Consider the following 15,126-nt stretch of genomic DNA (forward strand, 5'->3'; position numbering starts at 1 on the left):
ATTGGATAATCATAATGCTATTTTATATGGGTAAAGCTAGACAAATATAGCAGAAATCTTGCTTCTGATTTAATAAATAACTTACCTGTTAAATAAGCACTACACATAAAATCAATCACCAGCAAGAAAGTACAAAAATCTATATAAAAGCAAACATTTCACCCGTGTCAAATGGTCATTGTCAGACTAAAAAACCTTCACAGTTCAAATGCAGCTGTTAAAACAAATGATTTAAACAGAAGAATTACTCAGGATAGGTAATTGCCTTCCATCTGCTAAAAGGAGAGAGGGGGAGAGGGTTATAAGACTAAACTTTATAGAACAACTTCCATGTAGAAGGGAAAAAATAGTATACTTCTCTAAAGTTGATAGCTGCATTTTTCATTATGGCTTTGTAAATTTATAACTGTTCTAAACATCTAATCCATTCTTTGTCGGAAGTGGTACGTAGGCGTGCTTGGTCAAAATGTACCGTACCTCGACGTCCGGGTCGGCGGCGAAGTTTAATGCCGCGGTGGCAAGCTCTTCGACGACCGAAGAGTGGCGTTTTTGAGGCGGGTCTTATTTATTTATACCCAGTTTGAGTCATCAATTTACCCGTTAAATCAAAGGTAGCACTATCTTGAACTTTGAAATGAATGCACAACTTACTTAAAAAAGATAAAATATAATTGAAGATATTTACATGAATTGTTTTGTAATTTTCCTGTTTTGATGGTAAGACAAACATGTCGAACATTCAGGAATGTACACTGTTTATATTACAGTTTAAAGATAGATATACCAGGTATAGCATATCTGGGAAGTCCATATACCCTTATTGGATGTGTCTCCCCGACATCTCCAATACCACTTCCAAGGTCTCCACGTAGCCCCGACCTCGGAACACCCAATAACTCTGATATTCTAGACTCTAGAGGAAGATTGTTCTGCATTGCAATAGAACCAACAGTAAACTGGAACGTGTATAGGGATTCTTTTGGCTCGGTCACACCTGAAATGTTAGAAAAAATCTCTCGAACTTGTGTCTGATAAGACGTACAGACCTCTTGGACGAGTGGCCCAGTGAGTTCATTATTACATTAAAAAATTTATACAGGGGTCAGACTTTCCACATACTGTACATCAACAACATCTTTGATGTCAACCTGTAAAACAATTTTGGTAACCACTAAAAAGGGGTTTATAGACGAATGAACAAATTCGTTTTTCTAATCCGTGATATATATATATATAGGCTATATATATATATTTTTAAATTAAAAGATGATCAAAAATAGCCCGGCATTATGAAGCTCCTTTTCAAAAGTTTCTAAACGTCGTTAAAACGTGACGTTGACATTCAAGTGAAATAATAATTATGCATACAGAAATCTTTCTATTTATTTCCCGGAGTAAACAAATTAGTTACAAAATGCAACAAAAGTTTCAAATTGAAAAATATTCATTCATCCAATGAATACTTTTGTGATTAAAATGATATTTCAAACTTAGTCGACATTGACGAAGAAAGAGATTGGCCAGAAAAAACTTTTGAGGCAGAGCGTTTTCCTGAAAAATTCTGCAATTCTGCTAATTGAGTAACCACATAGAAACCTCTTCTGTGGCAGCTAAGTTTGTTTTGAAAATTTGATAGGTCGATTTTGATGAAATTTTGACATTACATAATACGAGACGAGGAAATTAAAACTGATAAAAAATCTGAGTCTACCATCTCGTTTTCGAGATACAATAGCGAGGTTGAGGCCGAAGTTTTAAACGCGAAAACGTGTACGTCGGACGTCCGGCGCCGCTTTCCCGTAAGCCTAGACGTTTGGAAAATCAGTAGAATCATACTCGATATTCCAAACGCCATCGCCAAACTTCTAGGCTTACGGGAAAGCGGCGCCGGACGTCCGACGTACACGTTTTCGCGTTTAAAACTTCGGCCTCAACCTCGCTAAAATCCTCCTCCCGAAACAATATCATTCTATATTGGTGGTTCAATTCTGGATTGAGCTTCGATTTCATTTACCATTTCTTTTGCTAAATACAGAACAGACGGCCGGATGGCCGAGCGGTCAAGGTGGCAGTCTACCGCTCTGGGGGACCCGGGATCGAATCCGAACGAGTCGAGAAATTCCCAGGAATTTTTCGGGGGGTGGTCCGTTCGGATATGTCGGGCCCCGTCCCTCACCACCTCGGTCGCCCCATTGTGGGCCTGGCCGAACCCATAATGGGCTTACTAAAAGAAGCCCTCTTAGTGCCCACAGGGCGGAAAGAGTTAAAAAAAAAGAAAAAAAAAAAAAATACAGAACAAGTGGGCGTCTCGATAAAATTTGGCGAAACCGAATATTCTTACAGTACATCACCATTATTAATTTTTTTTTATTTTTCGTGTACCTCCGGTTGGGAATGGCTGATCTAGATTCATCGAACCAATTGCATAAATCAGCTTATCGTATGTTGTAAGTAAAAATAAAATTTTATTCTGTGGTTTAAGCCTTTATTATCAACCGTTATTACCGAGAATATATTTTATTGATGTTACTTTTTAATAACGCACAATTAATGCTCAGTACCGTTCGCAATAAGCATATTCGAGAGGTTAAGATGGTAGCCTACCGTTCTGGGTTATCAGGGGTCGAATCCGGAAAGTTCGAAAAAGCCCCGGAAATCTTTAAATCGATGTCGGTCCCCGTCCCTTGTAAGACCGCGACTCCACTAGCGTAAAAACGGCCGTAAAAGCCTTTAATCACGTGACCATGATATTTTACGCCTGAGCAGGTCGTAAAACCAGCGTAAAAGCGAGTTGAGCAGTGTTCAACTTTTCAACGCAAATACGGCCGTAAAACGGTAGCATCGACCAATCAGAAGTCGTGGAATCTAGGTCATTGTGACACAGTGCGAAAATGGCGGAAAACAAGCTTTTGTGTATGTTCTCTGGTGGCTACTCTAGAATAGATCTAGAAAGATTTATCGAAAACATCCGAAAGTATTCATGTATCTACGACAAGAGGCATCTCGATTATAATAATGAATGCCTAAAACACGAGATATGGACGGCCAAAGGAAAATCCTCCATTTAGGGTGCGTTTTTTTTTTATTTCTCCGCGCAACTCTGCACGAGCGACATCCGTGTAAAAATTCCTGCGGAACGCGTTCCTAAATTCCGGTGGGAGTGCGCGTCGTCGAACGGCAAAAACGGCAGTTTGTAGTAGTAGTTTACGGTGGAAAGCAAAATGGCGTCCTCCACGACTCAGATAGTTTCGTTTCGGGATCCGTTATGTGGTTTTTATGAATGAAAATTTAGAAGTTCTGAAAGCGCCAGTTAGTGCACGCGGTGCTGTAAGTGTCTTTTCGAATTTTCTTCGAATGGTAGCCGGCATTCTAATTTTTTTCGTGGCTATTTTTAATGCTCTTTCAACAAATAAACTATTTTATGGTTAAGTTTTACAATTGGGACTCTTCTTTTGCCTTTAAAAGCTCATATTTTAGAATTATAGATTACTCCATCACCATACTATCGATAGTGCGGGCGCCGCCATCTTTCTTTCTTTCACCGTCGTTTCTAAATGCCTACAAACAGCAGCGCACTCCCGTAGTAGCGGAGACGCAGAGCGACGGCTGTTAACGAACGCATCCTTAGAGGTGTATATAATAAAAAAGCTAAGCTTATAAGTGCCGTATATTATCTTAATAATACGATAATAGAAGTTAATATATGAAAGTAAAGATATTATTTTTATTACATTTGTAATTATAGCACAGAAAAAACTCGTAAAATATAATCATTGTCTTTATATCGATGTATCACGTATACAACCGTAATAGTACCGTCGCTGTAAAAAGCTTCGCAAACCCAGCACAAACGCAAAGAGGTCACGTGATTAAAAGTTTTTACGGCGAGGGTTTTTACGCTTGTTTTTACGCTAGTGGAGTCTCGGCCTAACCTTGTCGCGCCATCGCGGACCTGGCCGGATCCATAATAGACTCGTTAAAAGAGGGCTTCTTAGTGCCCACAGGGTAAAAAGAATTTTAATAAATAACAATGAGGGTCATTAAAACAAAAATAAATAAATATGCATCGAAATAAAAAAAATCAAGTATTTTTACTTCGTCACGCAAAAACGCAACAATATCGGCAACAATACATTTTCCATTGTTTTTTTCCCTTTCTTTGTTGTGAGATTGAACGAAGAAACTTTAGCGACTTTTTGCTTTATTTCTAGAAGATAACCGCTTCGGATATAAATGTAAGTAATATTTTTACAGACTACACAATATACTGTACAAATATTTTGATATAAAAGGAATTACCGATCTAGAAATTTGTTATTGGGTAATCTTAAGGTTCTTGACGGTAGAGAAAGGTTGAATGGTCGCATTTAGGACGAGTATACTAGAAAACACCAGATTTCACAGGAAACAAAACAGAACTCTAAATTTGTCAGACAAACTAAAAAAACCAAAAACAAATTCAATTTTGTTTTCAAATTTAATTTCTTTTTTGATAAAGCATTGGAATTTGACAAATACTCGATGAAACGATGATATATGGAAAACAGGAATTTGACTACCATACAAAAATTTACAACTACAGACAGTCTACAGAGACCCGAAGGCAAGCGATTAAGGTTACAGCCTATAACTCTATACAGATCTAAGAATTTTTCGCAAGGAAGTCTGTCCGGATATGTCTTTTCTCGTTCTTCACCACCGGGCCATGGGACTAACCCAACCCATAATGGAATTGATAAAAAATAGCATATACACATTTTCAGCTGAGGAACGAGATTGTTTAACTTTATTTAATTCCCTGGTGAAACTTTCTCTGAGAAAATTTATTCTACTCTTTACGTTTTTCATAGTAATTTTGTCAGAAGTAGCTAATATTTTCGAAGTTTTTCTTATGCTTCCTGTCTTTTATATTTATTACTATAATCTTATGACTTAATAAATAAAATTTCTGCGTAGATCTAGAAAACCTGTGGTAAAATTCTAGGACCGAAAGAATCGAAACATTTTTCAAATACGACTAAAAACATAAATGTGCCAGCCTACAAGTTTCCGAGACGACTACAACCGAACAAATATGCTATGCATGCGCTAATCACTCGTTGACACGAAAATTACAAATACACCTTCACTCTTTTTTCATTCTACTCCATGATAAGAAGAATTCAAGTAGTCGTAGTGCAAGCCAACGCTTGAAGGAGGCGTGAATTTAGGAATGAACGTACTGTAGGGCACATTGCACTGGCGAACTTTGAATGAACACTCAGTCGCGTTGTCGGTGATATTGTAAAATCAGCTTAACTCCGAATTATAATCAGGGGCAAATTCTCTGGGCTTGCTTAGCACGCGTCACACGCTTAAGAGAAAGGTTTGACTGTCAATGTATTTTTTATATGAGAACATATATGCCAATAATAACTTATTCTAACGTGTAAACTCTTTTATCATTTGTGTTTGCGCTTACATCGATAGCTAGCCGCTAGCCGTTTTAAGTCAGTGCCATGCTTGCCGGAACTCGATCGCTCGCTCGTGTGAAGGTTTGCCACAGCAAACAAGTGCGCCATTCGAAGCATTTAACATGGTCGAAAGCTTGCAATACCCAGTCAGCACACATGTACTGTGTACAGAGGCGGATCTACATAGAGATTAAGAGGGCTTAAGCCCGAGTTCCCAGTGTCGAGGGCCCAAAAAAATTGAATTATCATAAATTTTTAATACTTTTTCATTATATTTCATGTGTAGATATAATGGACTTTATAATAGTCCGTAGTTTTTTTATTCACACCAACTAATGTTTCTGCCTATTGTTTGGTGCTAGAGATAGGCCTATTATTCTTATTATAACTTTCAGCGTGCCGAAAAATTTTGGTGAGGATTCGCCCTTAATTATAATAATAATAAATTTTATTATATTTTTGTTGCTTCAAACGCAATTGAGTGTTACAAATTAAGACACTTGGCGGTTTTTCATCTTTTGTTTCGCCTGAATAAAAGATGAAAAAACCGCCAAGTGTCTTAATTTGTAACACTCAATTGAATTTGAAGCAACAAAGTACGAAACACGGTTTGAGATTATAAATAAAAAATAAATAAATAAAATTTATTATATTTGTTTTGTAAGATATTCAAGTTGGTTCAGCTGTTTACATACTTTAAAGAAGAATTTAAAATAATTTTACGAATTCTTAAATAACTAATACCTGGTGATCCCAAATGATTTAAAATACATCCAAAATTACAAAATTACTGCTGAGAAAAGGTTCCAGAACTCTAGAAGTGAAAAAAATGCATTGTCATTCTAACAAAATTACGAATAACAACACTAAAGGTACCAGTACTCAGATTAACGCCGAACTATTTAAATAGCGTATATAATTACAGTAATTTTATAAGAAAACATTAATATTCATATATCTCGAAAAGTTTGACGTAAACAATATAAAAATTAAACAATCATTCCAACAATTCTCTTGACACTTATTATAAAAGTAACAATACTTGTGACGACAACGAAGATAATTTCAAGTATTGTACAAGTTATACGTTTATCTTTCCTTTAAAATATTAATAATCCAGTGTGACTTTTACGACCGAAATTATATTTGATTAAGTAATTAGAATTCTTCACTTAAAGTTCGAATTTTAAATAAAAAATAATTACAGTTTCTTCAGTTCAACGGGAACCTCTCCCACCTGCCGAACAATAAGCGATCGACACAAAAGATGCGAGACGAAAAGCAATCCAAAACAACATGGAGAAAATAAGATGCAGACTTGAAAAAACAATATATATAATACGAAAATTGGAAAAGTAACAGAAATAGCGTTCTATAGACATTGGTATAAAATAGTACGAGACAGTAAGTACTGTATAAACATTTGTTAATTAGGATATAAGATAATTCTTGTTAGTTTATCTCCACAACTAACTGGTAGAGCCGAGTACGACTGTTCCACTGTTAAGAGGTTAATAATTATTTTGGTTATTACGTGTCCGACAGACATTGGGTCAGATGCGCGATCCACATGTAGTACACGATTTTAATTATTTAATACTTTCTACTTTTCGTTGCTTTACTTTGTAAGAATATTTTTGGGCTTGGGAGGACGCCTTCATTGTAAATATCTGGCCCGGGGACAAGTCCGTGACACATTCGTACAGATACATCAATTGGTACACGAAGAGTTTTTACCTATCAGTAAATGTGACAAATTTTATGTTCATCCGGATCAGTTCAATAATTGCAATTATCAGATTTCCCTCAAGAGTTTTCACCATGTTGATCACGCCATACTCATCATTAGGTAAGTATGTATTGTTTAATGCATCTGTTAGCGCGTATTTCATTAATTGAAGTTTTATGTTTTTTTTTTTTTTTTTAATGTAGATATTCGTTACAACACTTTCTTACAAACACCCCTCATGATCATATTCAAAATTGAATCATTATCTAATTTGTTCATCTCATCCATTCATTTACATATCACACGTCACAGCTGTAAACAACCCCGTCACATAACACCAACACCGCTTCCCGAAATCCAATCCCTGGGTCCTCGTCCTGGAAAGCGGAAACGCCACTCGATAATTTTGAATGGCGGCTAAAGGGGCTCTGGTACACTAGGTATACTAGTTCGTTTATACAATTATATTTTTATGGAAAAGTTTATTGTTAATTTAGTTTATTTCACTCAATCGTCTTCCCACGTCAAGTTCAGACAAAATACTCAACAATCATTTAAGTAGAAAGCGAAATTTGTAAAGCAGAAATCAGCAAACAAGTTTGTAAGAATAGATTTCACTTTAATAGCATTCAGGTAATGGATTTTCGTGGTGGGATGGCGAATGGCCTCGCTGGTTTCTATAAAATGCAACGAATGTCCTGATGGTAACACGACGTGATGCCACTAAAATTATCACTAAATCCCGTCGACGCGATACACTTGTAAGAAGTGTCAGAGGTAAGTTCCTTATTTTCAAGCACTTAATTGAGAATTAGTTATATTAAGTAAAGTTTAACATTACTTTTAGGTATATTATAAGATGTAAACAAAGATCGAAAGAATGTAATTTATCAAAAATCAGATGCTTCAAATGCAATATTACAAAAATAATATTATTTCAAAGAATAAGTGAGACCGACAACTCGTGGCAATATGAAATACAGGTTATTCATTTAATCATCGTTGCTATCTGATCATTTTCGTACATGGTTTTACTTATCTTGCAAAATGTGCTTATTTTCTTCCAAAATTCTGTGGTAATACCCAGTGTTGTAACTAGGGCGGTGCCAGCTGTGCCCAGGCACAGGGCGTAGACCTTGGGGGAGCGCAGAATGACCTGGACCAAGTTTTGGGTCATAGTTTTGGGGCGTAGTTACAGATGCTCGCACCGGGCGCATAAAAGACTAGTTACGGCGCTGGTAATCCCATTGAAACGTATGATGATTATAAGCAGATTATAAACTTGAGGATATCCTCATCTGCTTATATCCTGCTGCTTAATATATATTTACTTAATCTGCTTCTTAATGTTCTGTAACACTTTTGTTTTTTCTGAGATGCTGATATTAGTTTCATTCCGTGCCACAGATTTGTATCGAAGAATACTAACTTGCTTAAACGGTATATAATGATTATATTTTTCCTTAATTAGACAGGAACCAAAGTTTTTGACTCGTACTCATTTAAATACATCACCAAAGTAAACGGGTTCACCTAATTCATTATTATTTTCTTGTTCGTGAGCTTGAGCATCGATGAAAGGGCTTCGATATCTCCGAAATACTGTTCCATATCAATTATCAGATTTTATCCGCTGGATTTACCAGTGGCGTGCCGTCATTGGAAGCGGTGGAAGCGCCGCATCCCTTGTATTTTCTAAAATATAAATTCATCTTGGGCGATTATTTTCATATTTTAACGTACTTTGAATTAATTAAAATTAATATTTTATTATAACCGCATTATGTATCTTATTACAGATTTGTTTACTACATGTGAAAAAAACGATAAGATTGCTATTGTATATTCGAATATCAATGGCGGAATGAAAGCGCTGTACTGTCGAAACCGGGTCAGTTCCATGGTAAAAATAACCGAGTGGTGTAAAGCAGCCAGATTATAGGCATTATAATCTTAATATAGGCTTTTGTTTTAATATGTTGTGTTTTGATGTCTTTTGTTTTTATATGAAGTTGATGCGCTTTACAGAGCACCAACTTCACCCGGTTTAGCTGGTGGAAGCTACACACTAAAACATCGTACGCTTCCAACGATTCTATCCCTTAGCCACTGGCAGGGAGTTATCTAAGTGAATTGTTTTAAGATTTAAAAAGTAGAGTATTCAATGTTATTTTTATGTACGTTTCTTTGCAAAGTTATATTTAAATAATTTTTTATATTTTTAATTATTATCGAATGGCAAAAGCTTAATTTTGAGGCTAGAGATGAGTTTTACAAAAAAGAGGAAAAAAACTGTAAATGCTAATAACGAGTAAAATCATCATTAGGTCCGACCCTACTGGAGATACACACGACCTCCATTATCTCCCAACCTTCTCGAACTTTAACCACCAAAATTTAATTGAATCAATTCCCGTAATACACGAACTCTTCCTGCAAAATTCCTAAAATTTTCGACAAAAAGCACAAGAGTTATTAGGCTTCAAACAGAGTGAACAAAATTGTGCAACACACACACTACATCAATACATGCAGAACCTTCCCCCCCCAATTTCTTCGCATTTCTCGTAATTTCAAGGTCCACGAGTCCAAAAATGTACAAATCTCGAAGGATCATTCTTTGACCGATAGCCATACTTTCTCGCTGCTTTAAGTAACAGCCGAGAAAGTAAAAATACTCTCTCGAATAATATATATTTTATTAAAATGTAAGACTCGCAGAGAAAACCCTCCATTGTTCGTCCCACGTGCAAAACAACGCGTTTCAAAATGACAAAAACAAAGATTTCTCTGTAAAATAATTAACTCTTTGTGGTTACTGTTAAGACAACGACAAGAAATATGTTTCGAAAAAGTGAATGTTTATGAATTTATGTAATTTAAAACAGGATAAGTAGAAAGTTGCAATGGAGAATGTTGCTAGAACGAATTTACAAATTGTCTGCAATAATTTAATTCATTAATTATACATTAATATAATTGTGAAGAATTTGATTTATAAATTGCAAAAATTTCTGTGGAAATATCAATATACCAATTGACGAAACAATAAACAATGCACAATACAGATAATAAGAATGTAATATAACAATCGGGCGTCTAATTTAATTGTTTGACTTCATTTAATGCAGAGAGACAAAATACGCGTCTCTCCGGACTAAATGGGGGCGAAACCCAAATCCTCCGAGCCTTACCTCCTCGTGGTGCCCCTGGGGTACTTCCTATCTTCTGCATTCTCGTGTGATCTGACCTGATATACTTTTGCTTTTATATGCTGTGTTTTGACGCCTTTTGCTCTTATATGCTGTGTTTTGACGCCTTTTGCTTTATATGCTGTGTTTTGACGCCTTTTGCTCTTATATGCTGTGTTTTGACGCCTTTTGCTTTTATATGCTGTGTTTTGACGCCTTTTGCTCTTATATGCTGTGTTTTGACGCCTTTTGCTTTTATATGCTGTGTTTTGACGCCTTTTGCTTTTATATGCTGTGTTTTGACGCCTTTTGCTCTTATATGCTGTGTTTTGACGCCTTTTGCTTTTATATGCTGTGTTTTGACGCCTTTTGCTCTTATATGCTGTGTTTTGACGCCTTTTGCTCTTATATGCTGTGTTTTGACGCCTTTTGCTCTTATATGCTGTGTTTTGACGCCTTTTGCTTTTATATGCTGTGTTTTGACGCCTTTTGCTTTTATATGCTGTGTTTTGACGCCTTTTGCTTTTATATGCTGTGTTTTGACGCCTTTTGCTTTTATATGCTGTGTTTGGACGCCTTTTGCTTTTATATGCTGTGTTTGGACGCCTTTTGCTTTTATATGCTGTGTTTTGACGCCTTTTGCTTTTATATGCTGTGTTTGGACGCCTTTTGCTTTTATATGCTGTGTTTTGACGCCTTTTGCTCTTATATGCTGTGTTTTGACGCCTTTTGCTTTTATATGCTGTGTTTTGACGCCTTTTGCTTTTATATGCTGTGTTTGGACGCCTTTTGCTCTTATATGCTGTGTTTGGACGCCTTTTGCTTTTATATGCTGTGTTTGGACGCCTTTTGCTTTTATATGCTGTGTTTGGACGCCTTTTGCTTTTATATGCTGTGTTTGGACGCCTTTTGCTTTTATATGCTGTGTTTGGACGCCTTTTGCTTTTATATGCTGTGTTTGGACGCCTTTTGCTTTTATATGCTGTGTTTGGACGCCTTTTGCTTTTATATGCTGTGTTTGGACGCCTTTTGCTTTTATATGCTGTGTTTGGACGCCTTTTGCTTTTATATGCTGTGTTTGGACGCCTTTTGCTTTTATATGCTGTGTTTGGACGCCTTTTGCTTTTATATGCTGTGTTTGGACGCCTTTTGCTTTTATATGCTGTGTTTGGACGCCTTTTGCTTTTATATGCTGTGTTTGGACGCCTTTTGCTTTTATATGCTGTGTTTGGACGCCTTTTGCTTTTATATGCTGTGTTTGGACGCCTTTTGCTTTTATATGCTGTGTTTGGACGCCTTTTGCTTTTATATGCTGTGTTTGGACGCCTTTTGCTTTTATATGCTGTGTTTGGACGCCTTTTGCTTTTATATGCTGTGTTTGGACGCCTTTTGCTTTTATATGCTGTGTTTGGACGCCTTTTGCTTTTATATGCTGTGTTTGGACGCCTTTTGCTTTTATATGCTGTGTTTGGACGCCTTTTGCTTTTATATGCTGTGTTTGGACGCCTTTTGCTTTTATATGCTGTGTTTGGACGCCTTTTGCTTTTATATGCTGTGTTTGGACGCCTTTTGCTTTTATATGCTGTGTTTGGACGCCTTTTGCTTTTATATGCTGTGTTTTGACGCCTTTTGCTTTTATATGCTGTGTTTGGACGCCTTTTGCTTTTATATGCTGTGTTTGGACGCCTTTTGCTTTTATATGCTGTGTTTGGACGCCTTTTGCTTTTATATGCTGTGTTTGGACGCCTTTTGCTTTTATATGCTGTGTTTGGACGCCTTTTGCTTTTATATGCTGTGTTTGGACGCCTTTTGCTTTTATATGCTGTGTTTGGACGCCTTTTGCTTTTATATGCTGTGTTTGGACGCCTTTTGCTTTTATATGCTGTGTTTGGACGCCTTTTGCTTTTATATGCTGTGTTTGGACGCCTTTTGCTTTTATATGCTGTGTTTGGACGCCTTTTGCTTTTATATGCTGTGTTTGGACGCCTTTTGCTTTTATATGCTGTGTTTGGACGCCTTTTGCTTTTATATGCTGTGTTTGGACGCCTTTTGCTTTTATATGCTGTGTTTGGACGCCTTTTGCTTTTATATGCTGTGTTTGGACGCCTTTTGCTTTTATATGCTGTGTTTGGACGCCTTTTGCTTTTATATGCTGTGTTTGGACGCCTTTTGCTTTTATATGCTGTGTTTGGACGCCTTTTGCTTTTATATGCTGTGTTTGGACGCCTTTTGCTTTTATATGCTGTGTTTGGACGCCTTTTGCTTTTATATGCTGTGTTTGGACGCCTTTTGCTTTTATATGCTGTGTTTGGACGCCTTTTGCTTTTATATGCTGTGTTTGGACGCCTTTTGCTTTTATATGCTGTGTTTGGACGCCTTTTGCTTTTATATGCTGTGTTTGGACGCCTTTTGCTTTTATATGCTGTGTTTGGACGCCTTTTGCTTTTATATGCTGTGTTTGGACGCCTTTTGCTTTTATATGCTGTGTTTGGACGCCTTTTGCTTTTATATGCTGTGTTTTGACGCCTTTTGCTTTTATATGCTGTGTTTGGACGCCTTTTGCTTTTATATGCTGTGTTTGGACGCCTTTTGCTTTTATATGCTGTGTTTGGACGCCTTTTGCTTTTATATGCTGTGTTTGGACGCCTTTTGCTTTTATATGCTGTGTTTGGACGCCTTTTGCTTTTATATGCTGTGTTTGGACGCCTTTTGCTTTTATATGCTGTGTTTTGACGCCTTTTGCTTTTATATGCTGTGTTTGGACGCCTTTTGCTTTTATATGCTGTGTTTTGACGCCTTTTGCTTTTATATGCTGTGTTTTGACGCCTTTTGCTTTTATATGCTGTGTTTGGACGCCTTTTGCTTTTATATGCTGTGTTTGGATTTGACGCCTTTTGCTTTTATATGCTGTGTTTGGACGCCTTTTTTTTTTCTTTTTTTCTCGTGGTCTGCGACGGGAAGCAGGATAGGAATACGCAAACAAGGCAGGGGGTAGCTTTTTTCCTCCCCGTCGCGTCTCCACCTTGTCATGGTGGGGAGGCTTGGTGATCTAGTTGGGATTTCTCGACAGAGTGTTGCGGCGGGATCCAACTAAGAGAGACACACGCCAATGTCGAGCAGGAAGGCATGGTGCAGAGGTAGCTTTTTGCCTTATCTTTGAGTACTCCTTGTCAAAAATTCACGTGGCTGGTGACATTTAGAATCTGGAGTTTAGAGGAAGTTTCTGTAGTTACTATAAGTATACCAGTGGCGTGCCGTCATTGGAAGCGGTGGAAGTGCCGCTTCCACCGAATTTTCTAAATATATAAATTTTCATATTTTAACATGCTGTGTTTTGACGAATTTCTGGCTTTTAAAAGAATCTCTAAATTCTTAATGAACAAAATGGCGTACATCGAATATCAATTTCTCACCGAAATAATATATTATGTGACATTGCCGACCAACTAAAAACAATTTACTGTGTAAGTGTTCTAGTGTACAATAAGAAACTGTTTATATGAACGTGTCGCTACTTTCAACACCTAGAAAACAAGGTGACGGCCGGATGTTTGAGCGATTAATCTATCAAATTAAGGATTTAGGGGAGAGATTCTTTTAAGAAGCCAGAAATTCGAGGAGAAAGAATGGTGGCTTGTCCCTGGCTCAATCTGTTTATCCTCTGTGTCAGACTTCATTTTCGTTCGGCCGTATTATAAAGGTTTTTCGGTATTTTTAATATTAACTTTATCCAGTTTGATGTTGCATTAATCCGCGAAACCGGCAACCCCGACGGCGACCGAGGAATCTTTCCGAAAATCGAAATAATATTGGGCGAAATCCTAGGAATTGATTTATTTCACGCCATGGCCGAAAATGGACGAAAAAGATGTTTATTCAAACGAATTTCGGGCGATTTTCGGAGATGGTCAAGCCTCGAGACGTAGAATTGAAAAAGATCTCCACGTTGGACATTCTGCACTATGTAAATGCAGAAGACAATTTATTTATCAAATTCCGAACAGAAGAAAATGACTGAAGCAAAATTTAAAAAGAAAAAAATATATATAAATTAATTAAAAAAATAAAATTGATTTTTTAAATTCGAATTTTTACGTAATTCGAACATTGTTGACGCGTCTTTTAACGTTTGTTCGAAAAACGTCACGCATGACGATTCGCAGTTCGATTGTGTTTCTGGTTGTGGTCAAACGTGCTTTTCTTGTGCTCTTGGATTGCGTTGGTTTTTTTTTTTTTTTTTTTTTTTTTTTTTGCGGTTTGCGGACTTTTGCGGACAAGACTGAAGATTTTTGACGGTAAGTCTTACAGTTAGTCCATATTGACCCTAAACGTAAGAATTTATTTAATATTACTTGGAGAATCGGTCCCAGAAGACGATCGTTCGATGGTCGTCCGTTTGCGCTTCGGATTCGAATCTTTTAGATTTAAAAAGGCAGCTGCGGTGAGCATTTTGCTTTTCTCGGAAGAATTTAGACATTAATTTAAGCTTTTGTTTTAATCGACTAATTGCAAACTTTTTTTTTCAGAATGAAGATGTTGGAGTGGTTTCGCCGGTGGTTCCGACGGAAGAATGCGGTGGCGCCGGAGGGAGGGGGTTCCTCGGACGGCTCCGATGAGACGTTCGAGGACCCGGTGGTGGACTTGGTCTCTGCCGAATGTTCGGTGTCGTTGGAGACCGTCGAGCGAGAGGCAGCGGGTGGTGACGACCTTCCCCCAGTGCGTGTGGCGTGGCACTCTCCCGGAGACGGGAGAG

Source organism: Centruroides vittatus, unplaced genomic scaffold (genome assembly GCF_030686945.1).
Source record: "Centruroides vittatus isolate TY-2023 unplaced genomic scaffold, ASM3068694v2 contig_717, whole genome shotgun sequence".
Taxonomy (NCBI): domain Eukaryota; kingdom Metazoa; phylum Arthropoda; class Arachnida; order Scorpiones; family Buthidae; genus Centruroides; species Centruroides vittatus.